The sequence below is a fragment of the Ovis aries genome, chromosome 4 (assembly GCF_016772045.2).
Source record: "Ovis aries strain OAR_USU_Benz2616 breed Rambouillet chromosome 4, ARS-UI_Ramb_v3.0, whole genome shotgun sequence".
Lineage (NCBI taxonomy): Eukaryota > Metazoa > Chordata > Mammalia > Artiodactyla > Bovidae > Ovis > Ovis aries.
In genome coordinates, this window is record NC_056057.1 from 17,802,406 (window position 1) to 17,826,594 (window position 24,189).

The following is a 24,189-nucleotide window of genomic DNA, read 5'->3' on the forward strand; positions in this document are numbered from 1 at the left end:
AAGAAGTACAACAATCACTGCTTGTAAATTAACAACTGGACGCATAGACTAACCACATTTGTTATTTTCTGTTAATGTTGGTTGTTTCCAGTTTGTCAAAGTACATTAAAAAGATATTATGATATTATATGAACAGTAAAATTAACGTATTTTAATACATGCACCTATTTTTGTCTTGCATTGCCAATTGAAATCTATTATCAAGACTGATGTTTTATTCCTCTTGTGCTTGAAATTGAATTCTTCATCAAAGTAGATAGTAACTATTTAATATGAGAAAATTAGAATTCCTCCAAACAGAAGAGGATTTCCCCTCCTTGTTAAGTTGGTTGTCATGCTCAAATAACATTTTACTTTGTCGTTAGTCCAATTGTTTTTGCCTTGAAAAGAGCTGTGGTGTCACTATATTATGGATAACATTAAAAAATAAAATCCTAAGATTTCTTCACTTTGGGAATTGGCTTGCCAGGATTTATTTACCACATTTGCATCTTTGCTACTTGCTCTGGTAACTGGTAACCTGGCACAGAATTCTATTACTAGGGAGTTATTTTCTTAATATGCCTCAAAGCTCATATCACATTTCTATTTAGGAACTGCCAGAATAATAGGTATTCTAATTAGATCCAATCAGCCACAGTAAAAAGATATGTATTTCTAGCTATTTTCAGGGAATATGCTGGTGTGTCCTTGTGTGAAAATGTGTGACAGAATGAAAATCAGACATATTTCACTAAAAATATTTTAATGAAAAAAATATTAGTTTTTCCCTAAAACACTTAAAAAAATCCATATTGTGTAAAGAGGCTTTTTTTTAAAGGCACATGGCAACCCACTCCAGTATTCTTGCCTGGAGAATCCCAGGGACGGGGGAGCCTGGTGGGCTGCCGTCTATGGGGTCGCACAGAGTCGGACACAACTGAAGCGACTTAGCAGCAGCAGCAGCAGTCTTTATAACAGAAGAATGGCATTTCCTTCTTTTTCATTTAAAAATTTATTTCAGATAATTTCTCTCATACACACAAGTTGAAAGAATAGGACATTGAAACTCCTAGTGCATTATCTTTAGAATCTCAATTTTCTGATATTATTTGGCTAACCTAAGTGAATTAATGACTAGGTTCACAATTAATTACAAAGTTGCCTGATGACCCTTATGCCTAAAAAAGTCAAAGGTATTTTTCCAGCCATTTCCCCCTCGACCTGATAATAAATTCTGTAATTTTAATAGACAAGTAATATCACAGGTACATTAATACAAACATATCTTTATTGAAGAGCACATTTTCTATGAAAATGTTACAAAATATAGATTAGATTTTGCTTCTACCCTCAGGAATCGTACTTATTTATTGGAAAACAGGATGTAAAGATATTGCATATGCATTAGCTCAAGCTAGACCTAAGTTGATATTCTATTAGCATATTAATCAATTAGGTTCATATTTGCATTTCTATTGTCATGAAAAAATATGTGTTCTAATTTAGATTTCCCAGTTATTAATGTATTACTCTCATTATAACTTCTCAGTATTTTACAAATATGTGAATAATGCTGGCTTATGTTTGGCAGAAGAGAATCAATCTGGTCAATATTTTACAACATGACACCTTTTCAACATAATAAGCTTGAACTCAGATTATCAGAGAGTCATGCTTTACAAAGTAGCTATTAAAGAAACAGCAGTGGTGAACTTTGCTTATTGGTCTTTCATGTATTTGGACATTAACCTGTGCTTGTTCTTTTGCCATCCAATAAAGTGACATGTAGACACACCCATGTATAGACTCTAAGGGTGAACTTACATGGAGAAAGCCAAGATAGTCTTAAAATTAAGCATACAGATCAGTTCCTGGCTTGTGTGGACAGAAGAATATCTCATAACTAAGTGAATTTTGCAATGAGAAATAAGGAGTAAAATGAACATGTCTTGTGGTTGGAAAGATGGTGTAAGACTACTATAATCAGGGGACAACAGAAAAAATTGCTCAGAAGTGGAAAGTAATGGACACCAAGTGAAAGTGAAGTCTCTCAGTCGTGTCCAACTCTTTGTGACCCCATGGACAGAGGAGCCTGGTAGGCTACAGTCCATGGGATTTTCCAGGCAATATGGACATTAAAGAATACTGCAAAGAGGCTGATATCAAAGTAACCTGATATATTTTGAGTAGCTATATCCAGAGAGTACTAGAGATTTAGAATTAGACTTTCATAATTTAACCATGTAACTTTTGGAAGCCTTGACATACTAGTATAAAGTCCTTAAACATTAGTTTAAAAAATGAATAATGGGTTATAGTACAATGGCTAATTTCTCTCATACTTTATATAGCTGAATATGCTGATTTGTGTTGAACTTGTTGGCTATAAAACAATAATATAGATGGGCCATATTTTTATCCAATCAATATGTATTTATAATTATGCCCTAATAATTTTCTAATTCAAAAATGTCCCTGTCACAAGCTAATCAACAGTTAAAATTTTGGCCATTTGATCATTTAGGAAATACGACTGGTTTGCAATTAGCATTACAAGTGAGAATTTCATTGGTCTGATGATTTTATCATCTAAAGAAAGAAGAAAAACTTGAGATCAGCATATCATTTAGCACATTCTTTTGTGTTTACTCATTGAATTGGAATATTCAGCAGAAAAGCAAGGCTGACTTGATGGTAAAAATCTTAGCTACCAGAAGGGATTAGAGTCCATCATTGTGAGAAAGATCCTCTCTATTACAGCAAATGTAAAGATAGGTTAGCTTATTCAGCAGAGTATACACAGTGTTAACCAACTGTTTTGCTTCAGTACTTAATAAAGCTTCAATTATTGTGAAGAGCTGTTTTTTGATTAACATTGCTATTTCTATTTGATGTTTTTGCCTAAAGGTTATAACTGTTTCGTGGAACATAATGCTGCTTAAGCTAGTTAGACTGATCAATTCCCCTATCAGATAGTCATAAACATTTACAAACATCTTTAATCTAAAGTTACATGATAATATATTTCAGAGGCTTTTTAGTATATCTCATGCTAGCCAGCTGTTCAAGTAAAACTTTTTTACAAAATACCAGGGTATTTTCATATGATACAAGCACATGTAGGTTTGAAAGATTATGTAGTGGATGGGTTAGTACATAATTAAATACTGTGTAAGGCCTTTAATGATTTTTAAGAAGACAAATTTAATGCATAGTAAACATCCTCAGTTCACTTCAGTTCAGTTCAGTCGCTCAGTCGTGTCCAACTCTTTGCGACCCCATGAATCGCAGCACGCCAGGCCTCCCTGTCCATCACCAACTCCCGGAGTTCACTCAGATTCACGTCCATCGAGTCAGTGATGCCATCCAGCCATCTCATTCTCTATCGTCCCCTTCTCCTCCTGCCCCCAATCCTTCCAGTATCAGAGTCTTTTTCAATGAGTCAACTCTTCGCATGAGGTGGCCAAAGTACTGGCGTTTCAGCTTCAGCATCATTCCTTCCAAAGAAATCCCAGGGCTGATCTCCTTCAGAATGGACTGGTTGGATCTCCTTGCAGTCCAAGGGACTCTCAAGAGTCTTCTCCAACACCACAGTTCAAAAGCATCAATTCTTTGGTGCTCAGCCTTCTTCACAGTCCAACTCTCACATCCATACATGACATACAGGAAAAACCATAGCCTCGACTAGATAGACCTTAGTCGGCAAAGTAATGTCTCTGCTTTTAAATATACTATCTAGGTTGGTCATAATTTTTCTTCCAAGGAGTAAGCGTCTTTTAATTTCATGGCTGCAATCACCATCTGCAGTGATTTTGGAGCCCAAACAGTTTAATAAAGTCGGACACTGTTTCTACTGTTTCCCCATCTATTTCCACTGTTTCCCCATCTATTTCCCATGAACTGATAGGACTGGATGTCATAGTCTTCGTTTTCTGAATGTTGAGCTTTAAGGCAAATTTTTCACTTTCCTCTTTCACTTTCATCAAGAGGCTTTTTAGTTCCTCTTCACTTACTGCCAAAAGGGTGGTGTCATCTGCATATCCGAGGTTATTTCTCCTGGCAATCTTGATTCCATCTTGTGCTTCTTCCAGCCCAGCGTTTCTCATGATGTACTCTGCATAGAAGTTAAATAAGCAGGGTGACAATATACAGCCTTGATGTACTCCTTTTCCTATTTGGAACAAGTCTGTTGTTCCATGTCCAGTCCTAACTGTTGCTTCCTGACCTGCATACAGATTTCTCAAGAGGCAGGTCAGGTGGTCTGTATTCCCATCTCTTAAAGAATTTTCCACAGTTTATTGTGATCCACACAGTCAAAGGCTTTGGCATAGCCAATAAAGCAGAAATAGATGTTTTTCTGGAACTCTCTTGCTTTTTCCATGATCCAGCGGATGTTGGCAATTTGATCTCTGGTTCCTCTGCCTTTTCTAAAACCAGCTTGAACATCTGGAAGTTCATGGTTCATGTATTGCTGAAGCCTGGCTTGGAGAATTTTGAGCATGACTTTACTAGCATGTGAGATGAGTGCAATTGTGTGGCAGTTTGAGCATTCTTCAGCATTGCCTTTCTTTGGGATTGGAATGAGAGCTGACCTTTTCCAGTCCTGTGGCCACTGCTGAGTTTTCCAAATTTGCTGGCATATTGAGTGCAGCACTTTCACAGCATCATCTTTCAGGATTTGAAATAGCTCAACTGGAATGCCATCACCTCCACTAGCTTTATTCGTAGTGATGCTTTCTAAGGCCCACTAGACTTCACATTCCAAGATGTCTGGCTCTAGATGAGTGATCACATCATCATGATTATCTGGGTCATGAAGATCTTTTTTGTACAGTTCTTCTATATGTTCTTGCCGCCTCTTCTTAATATCTTCTGCTTCTGTTAGGTTCAGACCATTTCTGTCTTTTATTGAGACCATCTTTGCATGAAATGTTCCCTTGGTATCTCTAATTTTCTTGAAGAGATCTCTAGTCTTTCCCAATCTGTTCTTTTCCTCTATTTCTTTGCACTGATCGCTGAGGAAGGCTTTCTTATCTCTTCTTGCTATTCTCTGGATCTCTGCATTCAGATGTTTATATCTTTCCTTTTCTCCTTTGCTTTTCGCCTCTCTTCGTTTCACAGCTATTTGTAAGGCCTCCCCAGACAGCCATTTTGCTTTTTTGCATTTCTTTTCCATGGGAATGGTCTTGATCCTTGTCTCCTGTACAATGTCACAAACCTCATTCCATAGTTCATCAGGCACTCTATCTATCAGACCTAGGCCCTTAAATTTATTTCTCACTTCCACTGTATAATCATAAGGAATTTGATTTAGGTCATACCTGAATGGTCTAGTGGTTTCCCCTACTTTCTTCAATTTGAGTCTGAATTTGGTAATAAGGAGTTCATGATCTGAGCCACAGTCAGCTCCTGGTCTTGTTTTTTTGTGACAGTATAGAGCTTCTCCATCTTTGGCTGCAAAAAATATAATCAATCTGATTTCAGTGTTGACCATCTGGTGATGTCCATGTGTACAGTCTTCTCTTGTGTTGTTGGAAGAGGGTGTTTGCTATGACCAGTGCATTTTCTTGGCAAAATGCTATTAGTCTTTGCCCCGCTTCATTCTGCATTCCAAGGCCAAATTTGCCTGTTACTCCAGGTGTTTCTTGACTTCCTACTTTTGCATTCCAGTCCCCTAGAATGAAAAGGACATCTTTTTGGGGTGTTAGTTCTAAAAGGTCTTGTAGGTCTTCATAAAACCTTTCACCTTCAGCTTCTTCAGCGTTACTGGTTGGGGCATAGACTTGGATAACTGTGATATTGAATGGTTTGCCTTGGAGACGAACAGAGATCATTCTGTCATTTTTGAGATTGCATCCAAGTACTGCATTTTGCACTCTTTGTTGACCATGATGGCTACTCCATTTCTTCCGAGGGATTCCTGCCCACAGTAGTAGATATAATGGTCATCTGAGTTAAATTCGCCCATTCCAGTCCATTTCAGTTCGCTGATTCCTAGCATGTCGACGTTCACTCTTGCCATCTCTTGTTTGACCACTTCCAATTTGCCTTGATTCATGAACCTGACACTCCAGGTTCCTATGCAATATTGCTCTTTACAGCATCGGACCTTGCTTCTATCACCAATCACATCCACAGCTGGGTATTGTTTTTGCTTTGGCTCCATCCTTTCATTCTTTCTGGAGTTATTTCTCCACTGATCTCCAGTAGCATATTGGGCACCTACTGACCTGGGGAGTTCCTCTTTCAGTATCCTATCATTTTGCCTTTTCATACTGTTCATTTGGTTCTCAAGGCAAGAATACTGAAGTGGTTTGCCATTCCCTTCTCCAGTGGACCACACTCTGTCAGACCTCTCCACCATGACCCACCTGTCTTGGGTTTCCTGGCGGGCATGGCTCGGTTTCATTGAGTTAGACATGGCTGTGGTCCTAGTGTGATTAGATTGACTAGTTTTCTGTGAGTATGGTTTCAGTGTGTCTGCCCTCTGATTGCTCTCTTGCAACACCTACCATCTTACTTGGGTTTCTCTTATCTTGGGCGTGGGGTATCTCTTCATGGCTGCTCCAGCAAAGCACAGCCACTGCTCCTTACCTCGGACGAGGTTTATCTCCTTACCGCCGCCTTTCCTGACCTTCAACGTGGGATAGCTCCTCTAGGCCCTTCTGCACCGGGGCAGCCACCGCTCCTTGGGTTGCCCCTCCGGCCGCCGCCCCTGGCCTCGGGCATGGGGTGGCTTCTCTCGGCCGCCCCTGACCTCGGACCTGGGTAGCTCCTCTCAGCTGTTCCTGTGCCGTCGCAGCCTGGCACTCTTGGCTGCTGTCCCTGACCTCGGACGTGGGGTAACTCCTCTTGGCCGTGCTCAGTGCATTGGGACGCATCCTCAAAATACTATTATTTTCTGGTATGATATGTTTGTTAGTTGCTCAGTCACATCTGACTCTTTGAAATCTCATGGACTTAGCCCACTAGGCTCCTCATCCATGCAATTCTTCAGCCTAGAATACTGGAGTGGGTTGCCATTCCCTTTTCCAGGGGATCTTCCCAACCCAGAGATTGAACCCAGGTCTCCTGCATTGCAGGCAGATTCTTTACCATCTGAGCCACCAGGGAAGCCTATAAACATGACTTTAGGGTTTAGAGATAAATAACAGCACAATCAAATGCAGACATTAAAGGTAATTTGCAATCTATACATATTTATGTGGTTAGTGAGTGCTTCTTTGAACCTGAAGAGTAACTAATATTTGGGATACATTCTGGTGTCCACACAGCTCAGCTTTTCAGATGGATGATTTCATTTGTCTCATGGCTGAGGAAGATGTCAGAAATCCAAGGGAGAGCTTTGAGCACTATTGATACTGGCTTATATAAATCAGTATAAATACTTTGTAATTATAGCAAAAATTGACTGATAAAAACAAAAACATAGCCAAATACAAATGATCAGCTACTCTTGCCTAGAAACTTTGTCAGCAAATGCAGTACTTATTGCAGCATATTAATCAAATGAGTCAGATTGCCAATAATAAAGCATTACCATATTTCACAAAGGATATAAAAATGGATCTAGGATTTTACATCATCTTGTAAGAAGATGCAAGAGAAAAATTTAATATGCCCTCTGGATGCAGAACACTCTTGACTTAAGGAAATCAGTGTTATTATTATTTTCTGTCAGTGTCCTATGGTTTAATTGGTAGTGTATATTAGATAGAAAAAGAGGCTCTTTTGGAAGATCCACATGACTTGAAAGAACAATATTCATGTTGATTCTAAGAACTACTGGCTATTTCCTCACACAGTGGTAATTTTGAAACTATCAGTATTGAGCAACACAGAAGAATTCAGGAGGGGTTCAGTAGTGACTGTGGCTTAGAACAATCAAAACTCCATGATTCTTTGTCCATAATATGCAAAATAATAGTCTTTACAGAATAAGAAGTGGATACACTATGTAGCTTGGCTAGGGGGAGGAGAAACATGGAACCCCATATTTGATAATTATGCCTTTGTGTGAAATGAAAGAAGTGCTGTAGTCAGAAAAGAATTAACTATTTATTCTCATAATGTCCAGTAATAGAAAATATAACAAAGCAGTAGATATATTAAAGTAGCTTTCTTAATTCTTAAACCACTTGAACTAACTAGGACTCTTTCCTTGAGATAATCAAGTGGTTTAAGAATTAAGAAGTAAGTATATTGTGTAAGTATATATTATGTAAGTATATATTAAGTATATTGTGATTAATAGTAAGTAAGGAGACACAGGTCACATTAAATGTAGGTTCTGTTCTGTCACTTATTACTCATGTATATATACCTGGTTATACACATCTAAATTATTCATACTTATTTTCACTTTTATGGTCACATAAAATATACATAGCTATATAGCATTAAAGTGAATGATCCTCAAATGTGCCCAATATCCAAACCAATGATAAAAAAATTTCATGAATCTTTTTTGAAATAATTTTCTGTTTATAATTGCTTCCAAAGTGAAGTTCTAAGCTGAAAATTATATCATAATTTAAGTGCTTAAATTTATATATAAACATTGTATATAAATATTCTGTTTATGCATATATTTGAATTTGTATCACTTTTACATCAGAATTCTGATTCACCAAAGGGTTTCCTGTATTAGGCAGGACTTTGGCCTGAATCTTGAGTTTGAATCCTAAATGTGCCATAATCTTGTTGGATGACCATTACAAATGATTTCAAAACTTAACTAAGTTATTTTGGAAAACAGGAGTGCTTGCCTATCTCTCCATACATCATTAATTTTTTTCTATCAAAATGATTACTAACATTAGTAGTGAAATATGATGTTATTTTTTCCTATCATAAATAACAACAACTGCAATGATCTTCTTTAGACTGTGCTTTTTCATTCATTTGACAGTCTGTTACAATATTTCCCATGGTTGAAAACAGCTTTCCTAGTGGCGCTAGTGGTGAAGAACCTTACTGTCAGTATGGGAGACATAAGAAACATGAGTTCTATCCCTGGGTAGGGAAGATCCTCAGGAGGAGGGCATGGCAACCCACTCCAGTAGATTGCAGTACATTGCAGAGTTAGGCATGACTGAGTGACTAATACTTTCAGTTTCTAACAACTTATATCTATATTGGGGTTTCCCCAGTGGCTCAGATGATAAAGAATCCACTCATTAATGCAGGAGACACAAATTCCATCCTGGGTGGGGAAGATCCCCTGGAGGTGGCTATTCACTCCACTATTCTTGCCTGGAGAATTCCATGAACAGAGGAGCCTGGCAGGCTACAGTCAAAGAGTTGGACACGGCTAAGTGACTAACACTTCACTTCCATCTTCAGTTCCTTTCTTCTTACTCACTCTTAAACCTGTGCACACCTGCCTTTCTCTTCAAGCAGTCATGGAGATTACTACTGTCAGGATCACAGAGACTCACCTGGGGAAACGAAATGCTTAATTCTCAGTTTGTATCTTGCTTGATCTTTCAGGGGCATTTGACAGAACTGACCATTCCTTTGCCCTTGAAACAATTTCTACACTTGGATTTCCTTCTCCTTTTGGTCTTTTGTTTTGTTGTCACCTTTATATCAGATCCCAGTACTAAGAAGTGGTGGCAAGAATACATAGAGGAACTGTACAAAAAGATCTTCATGACCCAGATGATCACGATGGTATGATCACTCATCTAGAGCCAGACATCCTGGAATATGAAGTCAAGTGGGCCTTAGAAAGCATCACTATGAACAAAGCTAGTGGAGGTGATGGCATTCCAGTTGAGCTATTTCAAATCCTGAAAGATGATGCTGTGAAAGGCTGCACTCAATAAGCCAGCAAATTTGGAAAACTCAGCAGTGGCCACAGGACTGGAAAAGGTCAGCTCTCATTCCAATCCCAAAGAAAGGCAATGCCAAAGAATGCTCAAACTACCGCACAATTGCACTCATCTCACATGCTAGTAAAGTCATGCACAAAATTCTCCAAGCCAGGCTTCAGCAATATGTGAACCGTGAACTTCCTGATGTTCAAGCTGGTTTTAGAAAAGGCAGAGGAACCAGAGATCAAATTGCCAACATCTGCTGGATCATGGAAAAAGCAGGAGAGTTCCAAAAAAACATCTATTTCTGCTTTATTGACTATGCTAAAGCCTTTGACTGTGTGGATCACAATAAACTGTGGAAAATTCTGAGAGAGATGGGAATACCAGACCACCTGACCTGCCTCTTGAGAAATCTGTATGCAGGTCAGGAAGCAACAGTTAGAAATGGACATGGAAAAACAGACTGGTTCCAAATAGGAAAAGGAGTACGTCAAGGCTGTATATTGTCATCCTGCTTATTTAACTTCTATGCAGAGTACATCATGAGAAACGCTGGACTGGAAGAAACACAAGCTGGAATCAAGATTGCCAGGAGAAATATCAATAACCTCAGATATGCAGATGACACCACCCTTATGGCAGAAAGTGAAGAGGAACTAAAAAGCCTCTTGATGAAAGTGAAAGAGGAGAGTAAAAAGTTGGCTTAAAGCTCAACATTCAGAAAACGAAGATTATGGCATCCAGTCCCGTCAGTTCATGGGAAATAGATGGGGAAACAGTGGGAACAGTATCAGACTTTATTTTTTGGGGCTCCAAAATCACTGAAGATGGTGACTGCAGCCATGAAATTAAAAGATGCTTTCTCCTTGGAAGAAAAGTTATGACCACTCTAGATAGCATATTCAAAAGAAGAGACATTACTTTGCCGACTAAGGTCCGTCTAGTCAAGGCTATGGTTTTTCCTGTGGTCATGTATGGATGTGAGAGTTTGACTGTGAAGAAGGCGGAGCACTGAAGAATTGATGCTTTTGAACTGTCGTGTTGGAGAAGACTCTTGAGAGTCCCTTGGACTACAAGGAGATCCAACCAGTCCATTCTGAAGGAGATCAGCCCTGGGATCTTTGGAAGGAATGATGCTGAAGCTGAAACTCCAGTACTTTGGCCACCTCATGTGAAGAGTTGACTGATTGGAAAAGACTGATGCTGGGAGGGATTGGGGGCAGGAGTAGAAGGGGACGATAGAGGATGAGATGGCTGGATGGCATCACTGATTCGATGGACGTGAGTTTGAGTGAACTCTGGGAGTTGGTGATGGACAGGAAGGCCTAGTGTGCTGCGATTCATGGGGTCACAAAGAGTCAGACACGACTGAGCAACTGAACTGAACTGAACTGATGTACTGAGACTTCCTAATTTGTTCTACCCTTAGGTGTTGGAGAGTGGAAGGTTTATTCTTTTCTTTTTTTTTTTAACAGCACACCCTCTATTTCTTTTAGGTTCATGACTTCAAATTCCATTGTTTTAGCAAAACTAAATCAGAACAGAAAAACCCATAGTAATTTGAACAGAAGAAATTTGGGAATCACTATTGAAATTTACTAAGAATCACTATTATAATCACTATAATAAATATTATAATATGCCTATTAAGGGGAAAAGAGAACTAAAGAATATAAGAAGGAAAATATAAGGAGTGGCCCCTATTTCTAAGGCTAAGACAGAACTCCCAAGATAGAAAAAAAAAATATGGAAGAGGACCTCTTTCTCCTAGGAATGAGGTCCAGATTTTATTGGATTGTGCGTGGCCATGGCTAAATAGATAGGGAGAGATGCTGTATGCTAACTCCTCACTGTAGAAGCCTGGTCAGAAAAACCAAAGCAAAAACAAAAACACTCCTTTGCCAGCTACACTAAAGAACCTTCCCCTTAGGAAGTGTTTCCTGGTACCAATTAGCAAGGGATGGATATACTAGTCTCACATACAGATACTTACAGCTACCTGTGTATTTTTTTGCTATTCTGTATTTACATCTCTCTCTCTTTCTCTTTATATATATATATATATATATATATATATATATATGTGTGTGTGTGTGTGTGTGTGTGTGTGTGTGTGTGTGTGTAAACATTACATATTTTATATATATAAAATCTATCCTCTCCTTATGCACCAGGCTAGTTTATCCAAATATCTGCTTGACGACTTCATTTGAATGTCTAATTGATGTCTCAAAGGTAATATGTTTGAAACTGACCTTTGGACCTTTCCTTTAAACTTGTTTTATCCAAAGTCTTCCCTGTCTCATTAAATCGCAACTCCATCACTCCAGTTACTGAGTTTAAGAACTTCAAAATCACCCTTACATCCTCCATTTCTCACTTTTAAAATCCAGTCTTTAATATACTCTGTTGACACTACATTTATAACACGTCTAAAGTTTCACTGCATCCCACTGCAATCAACATTGCTACCAGCAGGAGCATGGCAAGAAACACTTTTGCCCATTTATTTCAGTGCTTTCCTAACTATTTTCTCTGCTTCTGTCCTTGATTCGCTAACATTATTCTCATCAGAGGACCTAGAGTAAATCTTTTAAAGTAAGTCAGGCCAAGAAGTCTCTGTTCAAAACCTTTCAGTATCTTCCTGTCTTAACAATATCTTCCTCTTTAAATGGCCTATAGGACCCAGCAAAATGATTCTGCTGGAAGCACACTGATTTCCTTGCTGTTCCTTGAACATTCCAAACCTCAGGGCCTTTAAACTTGCTCTTCTTTTAGTATTTGATTAAAAACCATTTCCGGACATTTTAAGTCCTATCAGTCTCCCTCACTGACCTTGTACTCTTCTTCCTTTTTCCATCTTAGGTCTTGCCATCAGTTCAGTTGAGTTCAGTTCCTCAGTCATGTCCGACTCTTCCCGACCCCGTAGACCACAGTACACCAGGCCTCCCTGTCCATTACCAACTCCCGGAGTTTACTCAAACTCATCTCCATTGAGTTGGTGATACCATCCAACTGTCTCATCATCTGTTGTCCCCTCTCCTCCTGTCATATGAATCATCAATATCTGAAGCACAATAATTTCTTTATTTTACTTATTGGCTGCCTCTGACACTAGGATTTATATTCCATGAAGGCAAAGCTTTTGTTGTTTGGTTCACTGGTGTTTGACCAATGCCTTATCCAAAGGAAATGTTCAACAAAATATTTTTAAATTAATAAATGGATAGTTATTTGATAAGAAGGACTTCCCTGGTGCCTCAGATGGTAAAGCATCTGCTTACAATGCGGGAGACTCGGGTTCGATCCCTGGGTTGGAAAGATCCTCTGGAGAAGGAAATGGCAACCCTCTCCAGTACTCTTGCCTGGAAAATCCCATGGACGGAGGAACTTGGTAGGCTGGGTTGCAAAGAGTCGGATACGACTGAGTGACTTCACTTTGATGCTAGAAACTAATATGATTTATGTTAATCTCAAAGAGATGTTTAAGAAAAAAGGTCCATTAAATATAATTTAAAAATTTTCCTTACATAAAATGAAGCTAATATTTCATTATGCTTAAATATAATATACTTTTCTTTCTTCCTCTACTCAGTATAAATACATATAGGGCTTTCCTGATAGCTCAGTTGGTAGAGAATCCGCCTGCAATGCAGGAGACCCCAGTCTGATTCCTGGATCCGGAAGATCCAGGAAGGGATAGGCTACCCACTCCAGTATTCTTGGGTTTTCCTTGTGGCTCAGCTGATAAAGAATCTGCCCGCAATGCAGGAAGCCTGGGTTCGATCCCTGGGTTGGCAAGATCCCCTGGAGAAGGCAAAGGATACCCACTCCAGTATTCTGGCCTGGAGAATTCCATGGTACAGTCCATGGGGTCACAAAGAGTCAGATAAGACTGAGTGACTTTCACTTTCAGAGACGATTTCACTTTTTCAATGCTGCATATTATTGTAGTGGGTAACACTTCTTTTTCAGAATAAAATTATTTTATGCTTCTGTATTTCTGGTCAAGCTCAATGTTAAACAAATCGTAGTCACGAAAAAATAAATGTTCTAAAGTAAGGAAACAACTTATTGCATGTAACTTTAATTGTTAAAAACTAGAACTGTTATAGGTATAAACATACCATGTTCATTGCATTGATTATAGGAGGTGATTAAATACACTTCTTATAAAATATGCCTAAAGAACATAGATTATTAATTATTGTTTCATATACTATATAATGAATATTAAATTGTAATTTTATCATAACTCTGCTCACTTTTATTTTAGAATAACTTTTTATAGGATAATTTAGATGCCATAGACTTTTTAAAATGCCCCCAAATTAAGAACTGTTTCTCTTTTCCCTCTTAAGATGTTTTTTTTCAGAGAAAGCTAAGGAATTCAAAGCATTCACTGACCAGACTCTGAAATTAATTATAGCACAACACACAAACTGTAGTCAATGATGATGTTACTTTTCCTTCTGTGAGTAATTTCAAAAAACAAGATCTAAAAAGTAGGAGCTCTATCATCTTCTACCTCTTCAGATGACATCATACTATCTACTGGCAATACTTCGAAGAATCCATAGTTCTATTCAATTACTCGCTTCAGCTTTTTCTGAGTATGTACAGCAGGAGCATGTCACACATCATTGGAAAGCCAAGGAAACTATTTCTGGATCATTATCATAAACTCTGAGGGGTTGCTCACAGGATTGCTTGCTTAGCATTAATGTTATCTTCTTTGAGACAGCTTCACTGATCAGCTTATTATCAACCTTACCAAAGTATACTTGTTCAGCCACCCTTCTGGTTTAACACAACACTGTATGTAATCCTCTATTGATGCTTTTCATATTTTATAATTATAGCATAATTTCTGTCTTATAGATTCACAAAAATCATAATTAAATATATTTGAAAATTTGTTTCTAAATTTTTATATATTGTCAAGTATCTACCTACAACACCTTAATGTTCACATTTATGTAATTCTCAGTATTATGCAAGAAAATTAAGTAGCCACTTTGCTTTTTAGATTCTATCATTCATGTCACTCTCAACACAGATATCTGTGCTCTGTAAATGTGAGAGTAAAATTATTCTAAATAGTGACTATATGTCTTGTGCATCCTTGGTATATATGTTTTATAAAAGCAAATGCTTGTAGTTAGAGAATATTAATACATTTTAAACTACTGAGATAAGATAGTTATTAAAAATGAGATTATCATTAATATTTGTATATATATCTGCTGCTGCTGCTAAGTCGCTTCAGTTGTGTCCGACTCTGTGTGACCCCATAGACGGCGGCCCACCAGGCTCCCCCGTCCCTGGGATACTCCAGGCAAGAACACTGGAGTGGGTTGCCATTTTTTTCTCCAATGCATGAAAGTGAAAAGTGAAAGTGAAGTCGCTCAGTTGTGTCTGACTAGTAGCAACCCCGTAGACTACAGCCTACCAGGCTCCTCTGTCCATGGGATTTTCCAGGCAAGAGTACTGGAGTGGGGTGCCATTGCATTCATTGATTACAAATTTGTTTTTTATAAAGCCTCATGTGTGTTTTCTTCACCAAATAAGTTATGATATCTGATTCATCTCTACAGCTGTATGAACCACATGACAATGGTTACAGGAAAGACAATTAAATGTCAATTTAATGCCTTTAAAGATAGTTTATTTTGAGTTTTGATTCTAGAAGTGGAAAACTAGCTTTTTATCAGACTGTCCTTCATGGAGATACCAATTATAATCTCTACTAAAATATTAAAATGCATATTTTAAGACATTGAAAAGTAACTCAAGCAAGCAGAAATTGGTGGCATCTCACCTTTAAAGTAAGAAAACATCACTGAATGAAATATGTATTTATATGCCTTTCCCCCAGAGAATATTCCCAATATTCTGTGTAAAGGATAGCTAGAGCCAAGAAAAAATCTTCGGGTCTTAGAGTATGAAATTCAGAGCTGTAAAAACAGTTGTAAATTAAGAGAGAGAATTATAAATGGCTAGTATTCACAGAAGAACCAAAACAACTGTGATATCTTCTTCTTAAATCCTACAAATATGTAGAGGGGAATCCTAAAGTCCAAGAAAAAACAGTAGCTGAATTCTAATAGCCGAGCAGAATTTGACCATCTTCCCACTGCAGTTTGAATTCTCCCATATCTGAGGTATTTGGTAATAAATACTGTGGGTTTTATATTAAAACTAGGAAATGACCACATTTTAGGATTAGTATCTACACTTCAGGACTATTCTTTAAGTTTTTCTTCAGAATAAGACCAAAACCAAAACAGACTTTCTGGAAATGTATAAAAGAAGAGTCATCAACTGAACTTGTTGCCAGAAGGAAAATCCATATACTTCAGAAGATTCAAAGATCCTATAATGGTTCAGCTACTATGTCTGATATACCGAAAATACCTTGAAACAAATAGGTGTCCCATTTAAAGACGTGGGAGTGATTCAAGGTCAAGGGAAAAAGAAATCAATAGAATTGGACCACAAGATGCCTCAAATATTAACTAACATGTAAGAATTTCAAAGCAGATATACTGAATTAGTTTATTTATATGAAGTTCAAACACAGGGCAAATTAATCTATGCTTAATAAAATCAGAACTGTGGTTAACTATTTGTTTTGGGGGATTGATTGGAAGGGAACCTGAGAGCTTTCTGTGGTAATGGGAATATTATGTATTTTACTTGGAGGTAGTTGCAGCAGTATATGCGCACGTCAAAACTCAGTGTTCTGTAATCAAGATCTATTCATCTGATCAAAAGAGAACTCTTCTAGTAAAAAAAAAAAAAAAAAGAGAAGAGAAAAACAGGGGGAAAAACAGCAATGGGAAAATACTTTATCCCTAAAATTCTAAATGTATGTTACTTTTGACCATGCAGTGTGTTTTGTTTTGTTCTAGTAAAATGTTAATTTTAAATAGTGGTCTAAAAAAAGATGAAGATTTGTCCTTCAGCAAATGGGCTAAATTACTGTTTTAACTTTTTTAGAATGTATCTTGCTGTCAATAGTTTTATTTACAGACTTCCTAATATATAAATTGAATGAGTTGGGATAGTATATTATTACACATCTGTTGGTCTATTGCACTGAATCCAGCTTGATTTTGTTTTGTTTTGTTTTGTTTTTTAAAATATATACAAACTATGAATATTTCAGAAGTCTTTCAGGATATGTATTGATTTCCTTACCAAGTGTGTATGTGATCTTTGTCTTTGAATTTTGCAATATCCTTGGAAAATATTTCTAAAATTTTGAACATTAAGTGAGTAAACTGTAGGATGCTATGAGATTTATAGAATTTAATGGTATCTATAATAAGTTACTAATAAGGTATAACAAAATTATGACAATGATAAACAGTGAAAAAATAATTACTATTATAATAGAGGGCTGGGAAACTATGTGAATGAAAACATTAAAGGAAGTTGGAAAAAAAAGCCTCAGTGTATCTGTGAGTGAAAGAAAGAAAAAGAGATATCATACATTTGGTTGTCTGGACTTAAGGTAATTTCTCTGTATAAAAGACTTCCAAAAACCTCAGAATGGCCAAAATGCTGAGTAAAATTAACAACAGTGCCATAGAAGAGGAATGTGTAAAACTCTTGGATTATCTTTTTTTAAAACTCATAGAAGACTCATTATTTCTATTCAGTTTAAACTGCGCCCCAGTTCTCTTTCTACCAAAGCTAGTGACTTTGAGTAACTGTGGACTATGTGCAAGAGTGGGCATGTGCATTTATTTGCCTACTTCAATGTAACTTTGTACTGTCCATCACATCTAGTTCTAGTTCTGTGATAAACACATCAGGAAAGAAGGAGGGCTGGCAGGTGGCAGAATGTGGACCTGGCATATTCCCTGCATAACTGGCTCAGTGTATACATTTACCATTCTCCTTTACAATTACATGCAGCTCTACACTATAAAAAGAAAAGCAGCCTACTGTTTAAAATGCATTTAGGGGGCTATGAAGGTCACAATTGAAGTGTGAATTTATTTTAGTTGGTTTGAGTTTCAATTCTAAATGCTTTTACTTTACTGTGTAAAATCTCTCTCTCGTGCTGTTTTGAAAATTGCACCTGTACAGAGAAAGGTCTCATTTAATTCAATATTACTTTACTTTTATATATAGTCTTTCTTTTAAATCATGTTCCAAAAGGTTGAGTTAAATAATACTGCTTCAAAGTGAAAATTAAAAAGTAAAGCCAGGGAGAGAAAAAGCAAGTGTCCACCAAAATGGTGAAACACTAAGATGGATAATTTTAATGTGCTTATGCACAAAGCCATGCCTTTGGAGGTATCTTCCTTGTTTTACAGCCAGCACAGGAAGAATCATAGCTAAATAAGCATGTGCAGTATTGGTATAGATTGTTTCCTCTGTCTTTTAGCCCCCTGCTCTGGAGTTGCCATATTTAATAAATAAAAATACATAATATCAAGTTAAATTGGAATTTCAGATACACAATAGATGCTTTGTTTGGTATAAGTATGTGCCATGCAATATTTGAAACACACTTATCCTTTAAATATATCCATTTGATTTAACCTGATGTCCTGTATTTCACTGGCATCCTGTTTTTCTTATACTCAGATACTCAGAAACACAGTAGTGGTAGTTTCTGATGATCAATAACTAGAAGATAGACTAATGTAAATTTGTAGTCTTTAAATATAACTCATGGTATAGTTGCTGTTATTATAAACTGTTGCTGTTGTTCAGTCACTAAGTTGTGTCTGACTCTTTATGACCCCATGGACTGCAGCATGCCAATTCCTCTGTCGTCCACTATTTCCCGGAGTTTGCCCAAGTTCATGCCCATTGAATCAGTGATGCTATCCAGCCATCTCATACTCTGCTGCCCTTTTCTCCTTTGGCTTTCAATCTTTTTCAGCATCAGGATCTTTTCCACTGAATCAGCTGTTCGCATCAAGTGGCCAGAGTATTTGAGCTTCAGCTTCAGCATCAGTCCTTCCAATGAGTATGCCGGGTTGATTTCCTTTAGGATTGACCAGTTTGGTTTCCTTGCTGTCCAAGGGACTCTCAAGAGTGTTTTCCAGCACCACAGTTCAAAAGCATCAATTCTTCAACACTCAGTCTTCTTTATGTCGAACTCTCACATCCATACGTAACAACTGGAAAAACCATAGCATTAACTCTATGGACCTTTGTCGGCAGTCATGTATCTGCTTTTTATGCTATCATTGTGATCTGGCAAAGGGACAGTGAATATATATTAGAGGGCAATGATGGCTTTACATTATAAAACATACATGGCGAAATTTCTAGAGGGAGGCTTCAGTGACACTCATGTATGTTATATTTCTTTAACTGTTTCTCAAGATTCTAAGTACTTCCAAGATCCATGGTTCCTTGGCACTGGCTTGACTCTTATTATACAGACACTTGCTTCCATTCTGCAGCTTCCAAACTCCTCTTCTAACCACAAGCTCCAGTCTCCAGGACCTTGAATCACCATAAAGCTCCATCTATTTATGCTTTCTTGAGACACAGTTACATCATCATCAATAGTGATAGTGGGTTTTTTTTTATACACCTTCTTTTTCAGATTTTTAAAATAAAATGAATCTTATTGCCAATGCATTTCAATTTTTTAAAAAAAATCTTTTCTCTTTAATCACTCATCAGACTAAAATTGATGGTAAGGTGTCATAGTTTTTCAGGCTGATGATACTTTCCACTTTCATATGGGCTGATTAATTCAATAGGGAATGTATGTCTCTTAACATGTAGGCTTATCATCCATGACAGATTTATCCATCCTATTAGGGAATTAATGGTACTGTGACTATATCAGGAATTCAAAATGCAGACTTTCTGTTAGGATATTTTATGTACCTCAATAAACCCTATTTAATAATTCTACCATATGCAACATACTATACCTTACAAACAGGATTTAATCTCAAAATATATGACAGCATTTTATCTTGTGAATTTATTTACCATTAAGAAAAATCAAAACAATATGTATGATAATAACATTTAGAAACTGATATTTCCCAGAACCTAGTGTCAGCTCCCAGATAGCTGTGGAGAAGAAAAACGCTGAATCCCACTGAATATAATTAATACAATCAGAAGCTTTAAATTAAGAATAAAAGAATAAATACATGTGTAATCATCCTTAATATTGGTATCTGGCAAGCAAGCTTTTCAGGATTCATTAAGAGTTTCACTGATACTCTGTAATAGGATGTGAGTAATAGGATTAATATAGCTATGGGCAGTGTTAGGTCAGCTGGCAATGGATCAATCCAAAAAGCAGAGCATATTAAAAGGATTATAGATTAGCAATTAGATGGCTTCACAAACAAGGAATAGTTCCTTGAGCATCTCTAAAGGTTAACAGAGATAGAATGTCAATTTTTTTTCAGCTTATAATCCAGTAGTGTCTGAAGAGGAAAGGAGAGATGGGATTTAAGCTATGATTATGATTGACATAATCAAACCAAACCATCCTAGAGTATCAGCATCTGGATTTCAAAGGAAAGAGATCTTAGTATAAGGTGAAGGGAACATTTGCGATATAATAATGAAATAGCTTAAAGGACAAAGGTTTAGGTGTTAGAATTCTAGGAGACAGGACATAGTCAGTTATTCAGATCTTATATTCAGTATTAAGCTTCCAAGCATTTGTGAATGCCCTGGTATGTGTCAGTGAATTATCAGTTTCTGTGGATGAAAATCAATGTTGTGCATTATGATTACCAGATTCTGTTGGAACTTCAGCTTGACACATACTTTAAATTTATCAGTAATATATAACTATCTGAATTCCTTCTGTTTGATCGTTTTCTACTGGGATATTTCCAAGTGATACTATTATACTGTTTTTGATTATACCATATATAAAAAAAGTCTTCTGTAAGAACTTGCTCATATTTATGATTTGATTTTTTTATGATTTACAAATTCATGTCTAAGGAATTTCCCCCAGGGAGCCAATGTAACTCCAGGAATCAGGTTTTTGAATGTCCTTATAAAATGGTATAAAATGACTGCAGTTCAGGAATGTAGAGTATATGAGGCTATTTATTTGGTTTAACAATCAGTGTGAAAGGCTGGGAAACATGCCTGCTGTGTCATGTGAAACAAGAGGGTGTAGAGCGAAACTTATGCCTCTACTGTGTTAACTCCCTTATTCTGCTCTTCATCCCCTCTTCAGTCTTTGATCTCCTTGATTAGGCAGTTTGGCACTGTAAAAAGTTTAGTGTGTAAGAGACAAGTTTATATTATGGTGTTTTCAGTTCAGTTCAGTTCAGTTCATTCACTCAGTCGTGTCCAACTCTTTGCGACCCCATGAATCATAGCACGCCAGGCCTCCCTGTCCATCACCAACTCCCGGAGTTCACTCAGACTCATGTCCATCGAGTCAGTGATGCCATCCAGCCATCTCATCCTCAGTCGTCCCCTTCTCCTCCTGCCCCCAATCCCTCCCAGCATCAGAGTCTTTTCCAATGAGTCAACTCTTCGCATGAGGTGGCCAAAGTACTGGAGTTTCAGCTTTAGCATCATTCCTTCCAAAGAAATCCCAGGGTTGATCTCCTTCAGAATGGACTGGTTGGATCTCCTGGCAGTCCAAGGGACTCTCAAGAGTCTTCTCCAACACCACAGTTCAAACGCATCAATTCTTCGGCATTCAGCCTTCTTCACAGTCCCAGTCTCACATCCATACATGACCACTGGAAAAACCATAGCCTTGACTGCTGCTGCTGCTAAGTCACTTCAGTCATGTCTGACTCTGTGCGACCCCATGGACTTCAGCTTACCAGGCTCCTCCGTCCATGAGATTTTCCAGGCAAGAGTACTGGAGTGGGTTGCCATTGCCTTCTCATAGCCTTGACTAGATGGACCTTTGTTGGCAAAGTAATGTCTCCGGTTTTCAACATGCTATCTAGGTTGGTCATAACTTTTCTTCCATTTAAAAGTATTTGTATACTAAGTTTATGATTCATCTGTTAAAATGAGTGCATTTCATATTGTTTATTTTGCTCAGTACTACTTAAAGTATAGATTCAAAGTTTCAGTTATTACATTTCTAAGTGATTTCATATTTTATTCTGGGTTTTATTTTTGAATTTTTATTTAGGGTATGCTTTTTAAAAATATCAGTTGGGTCTTTGTTCATATTTTAAAGTTAATTTATGGGTTTATTGTATTATTTTGAGAGAATATAGACTACATAATTATATTAATTTATTATTAAGAGTTTCTTTAACTTGGTGAAAACTTGTTAACAATAAGAGGTTAATTACTTTTGCCTCTCACATTTAACATATCAGTTTTATTATCAGCTTAATAATGCTGTAAAGGTAAAATTTTACCCTAAGTCCATGAGAAGATTAAAAAAAGGAAATCCAGAAAAAATGATTTAGTTCAGTTCAGTTCAGTTGCTTAGAGGTGTTCAACTATTTGCAACCCCATGGACTGCAGCATGCCAGGCCTCTCTGCCCATGACCAACTCCCAGAGTTTACTCAAACTCTGTCCACTGATTCAGTGATGCCATGAAATCATCTCATCCTGTCGTCCCCTTCTCCTCCTACCTTCAATCTTCCCAGCATCAGGGTCTTTTCAGATGAATTGGTTTTTCACATCAGGTGGCCAATGTATTGGAGTTTCAGCTTCAGCGTCAGTCCTTCCAGTGAATATTCAGGACTGATTTCCTTTTGGATGAACTGGTTGGATCCCCTTGCAGTCCAAGGGACTCTCAAGTGTCTTCTCCAACACCATAGTTCAAAAGCATCAATTCTTCAGTGCTCACCTTTCTTTATAGTGCAACTCTCACATCCATACATGACTACTGGAAAAACCATAGCTTTGACTAGATGGGCCTGTGTTGGCAAAGTAATGTCTCTGCTTTTTAATAAGCTGTCTAGGTTGGTCATAACTTTTCTTCCAAGGAGCAAGTGTCTTTAAATTTCATGGCTGCAAGTGATTTAAAATGCGTCTAAACTTCCATTTCTCTAACAGGACTGGGACATCATAAACTTTTCTCAGAGGGTAAACCTCCTAATTAACTTGCACAGGATTAATTGATTGAGTCAGTACAAGAAGCAAAGAAAGTGTAAGCTTGGCAGTGAGGGGCATGCAAAAGGGCACTATGACAAATAGCACCTAGGAGAAGACGGTCTGTGTGATCCTCTGTTTCTGGACTGGGTGACTAAGTGAATGATTATGGCCTTTATCAAGGGACAATTCTAAGCAGATTGGGAGAAAGGAAGATATCAAGTCCAGTATTAGCTGTATAACCATGTTGTCATACCATTACTTGCACTTTTCAAAGTAATTTCAATGTATTTGAAGGGTGCCAGTTTATCCTCACAACAAACTAGTACAAGAAATAAGGCAGTTAATATCTTCATTTTACAGGTGGGAAGATTGATTAAAGTGCTTTGTTGAAGGTCACAGAACAAATCAAGGATTGACTCAGGAATCAGATTCTGGTTTCTAAGTTACAAATCCAAGGGTTTTTCTGCTGCACTACTAGATATACCCATTGTAACCATTTAACATTCTCTTATGCACATGGGTTATATATGACTTTGAAGTAATGCTGATGCTCATTCATGTCCATTGATACATATCTGTATCTGTCTATATATCTAATCATCTGTCTGAGAGGAAAGAGGTGACTTCCTGGCATAATATTAACTAGGTAGCTTCTTATTATAGAGTTCTGATACTGAAAAAAATCCTCATTTTCTACTCCAAGGGAGACTACAAATGATGGCCGTCTCCCTCCCCCCCCCCCCCCCCCCTCCCCCCCCGGGCAAAGTTTTTACTCTATGACACTGGTTCTGGAGAAGTTATTTCTAAAGGCAAGAATTTAGCTTAACTGGTAAAATGAAAACCAACCCTTTCATTACAAATAGCTTAAATCTGTAGTTTCATAACTCCCCCCAGCCATGAACTTCAAAGCCCTCCCAGAGCAGTCCTGGAACAGGTTTCTTATTTTCCATTTGAACTTCTTAATCAATCTTTTCCACTACCTAGCATTCATGCTTTGGAAGCAGAAGGAAATAGGAATCTGAGTTTTAGCTGAATCAGACATAAACAAAAGCTAGGATCTTGAGTGAAATGTGTCATTCTGTCTAGCTCTGTTTTAACTAACCCTACAAACAAATTTCTGAACTCTTATCTTCTTTAGAATACACCAGATTGAATTGGTCACTTGGATTTGCTAAGAATCTTGTACTATAAAAATTATTTGTGTAACTATAGTGGCATTTTAATAGGAATAGAAAAAAAACAGGTAGTGGGAAGATACCCTGAATGCATTAATTCCATTTTATCTAGTTTATTCTTGTGATAGAGGCCAATTTATTGCAGTGGTCTTTTTTTTTTTTAAAC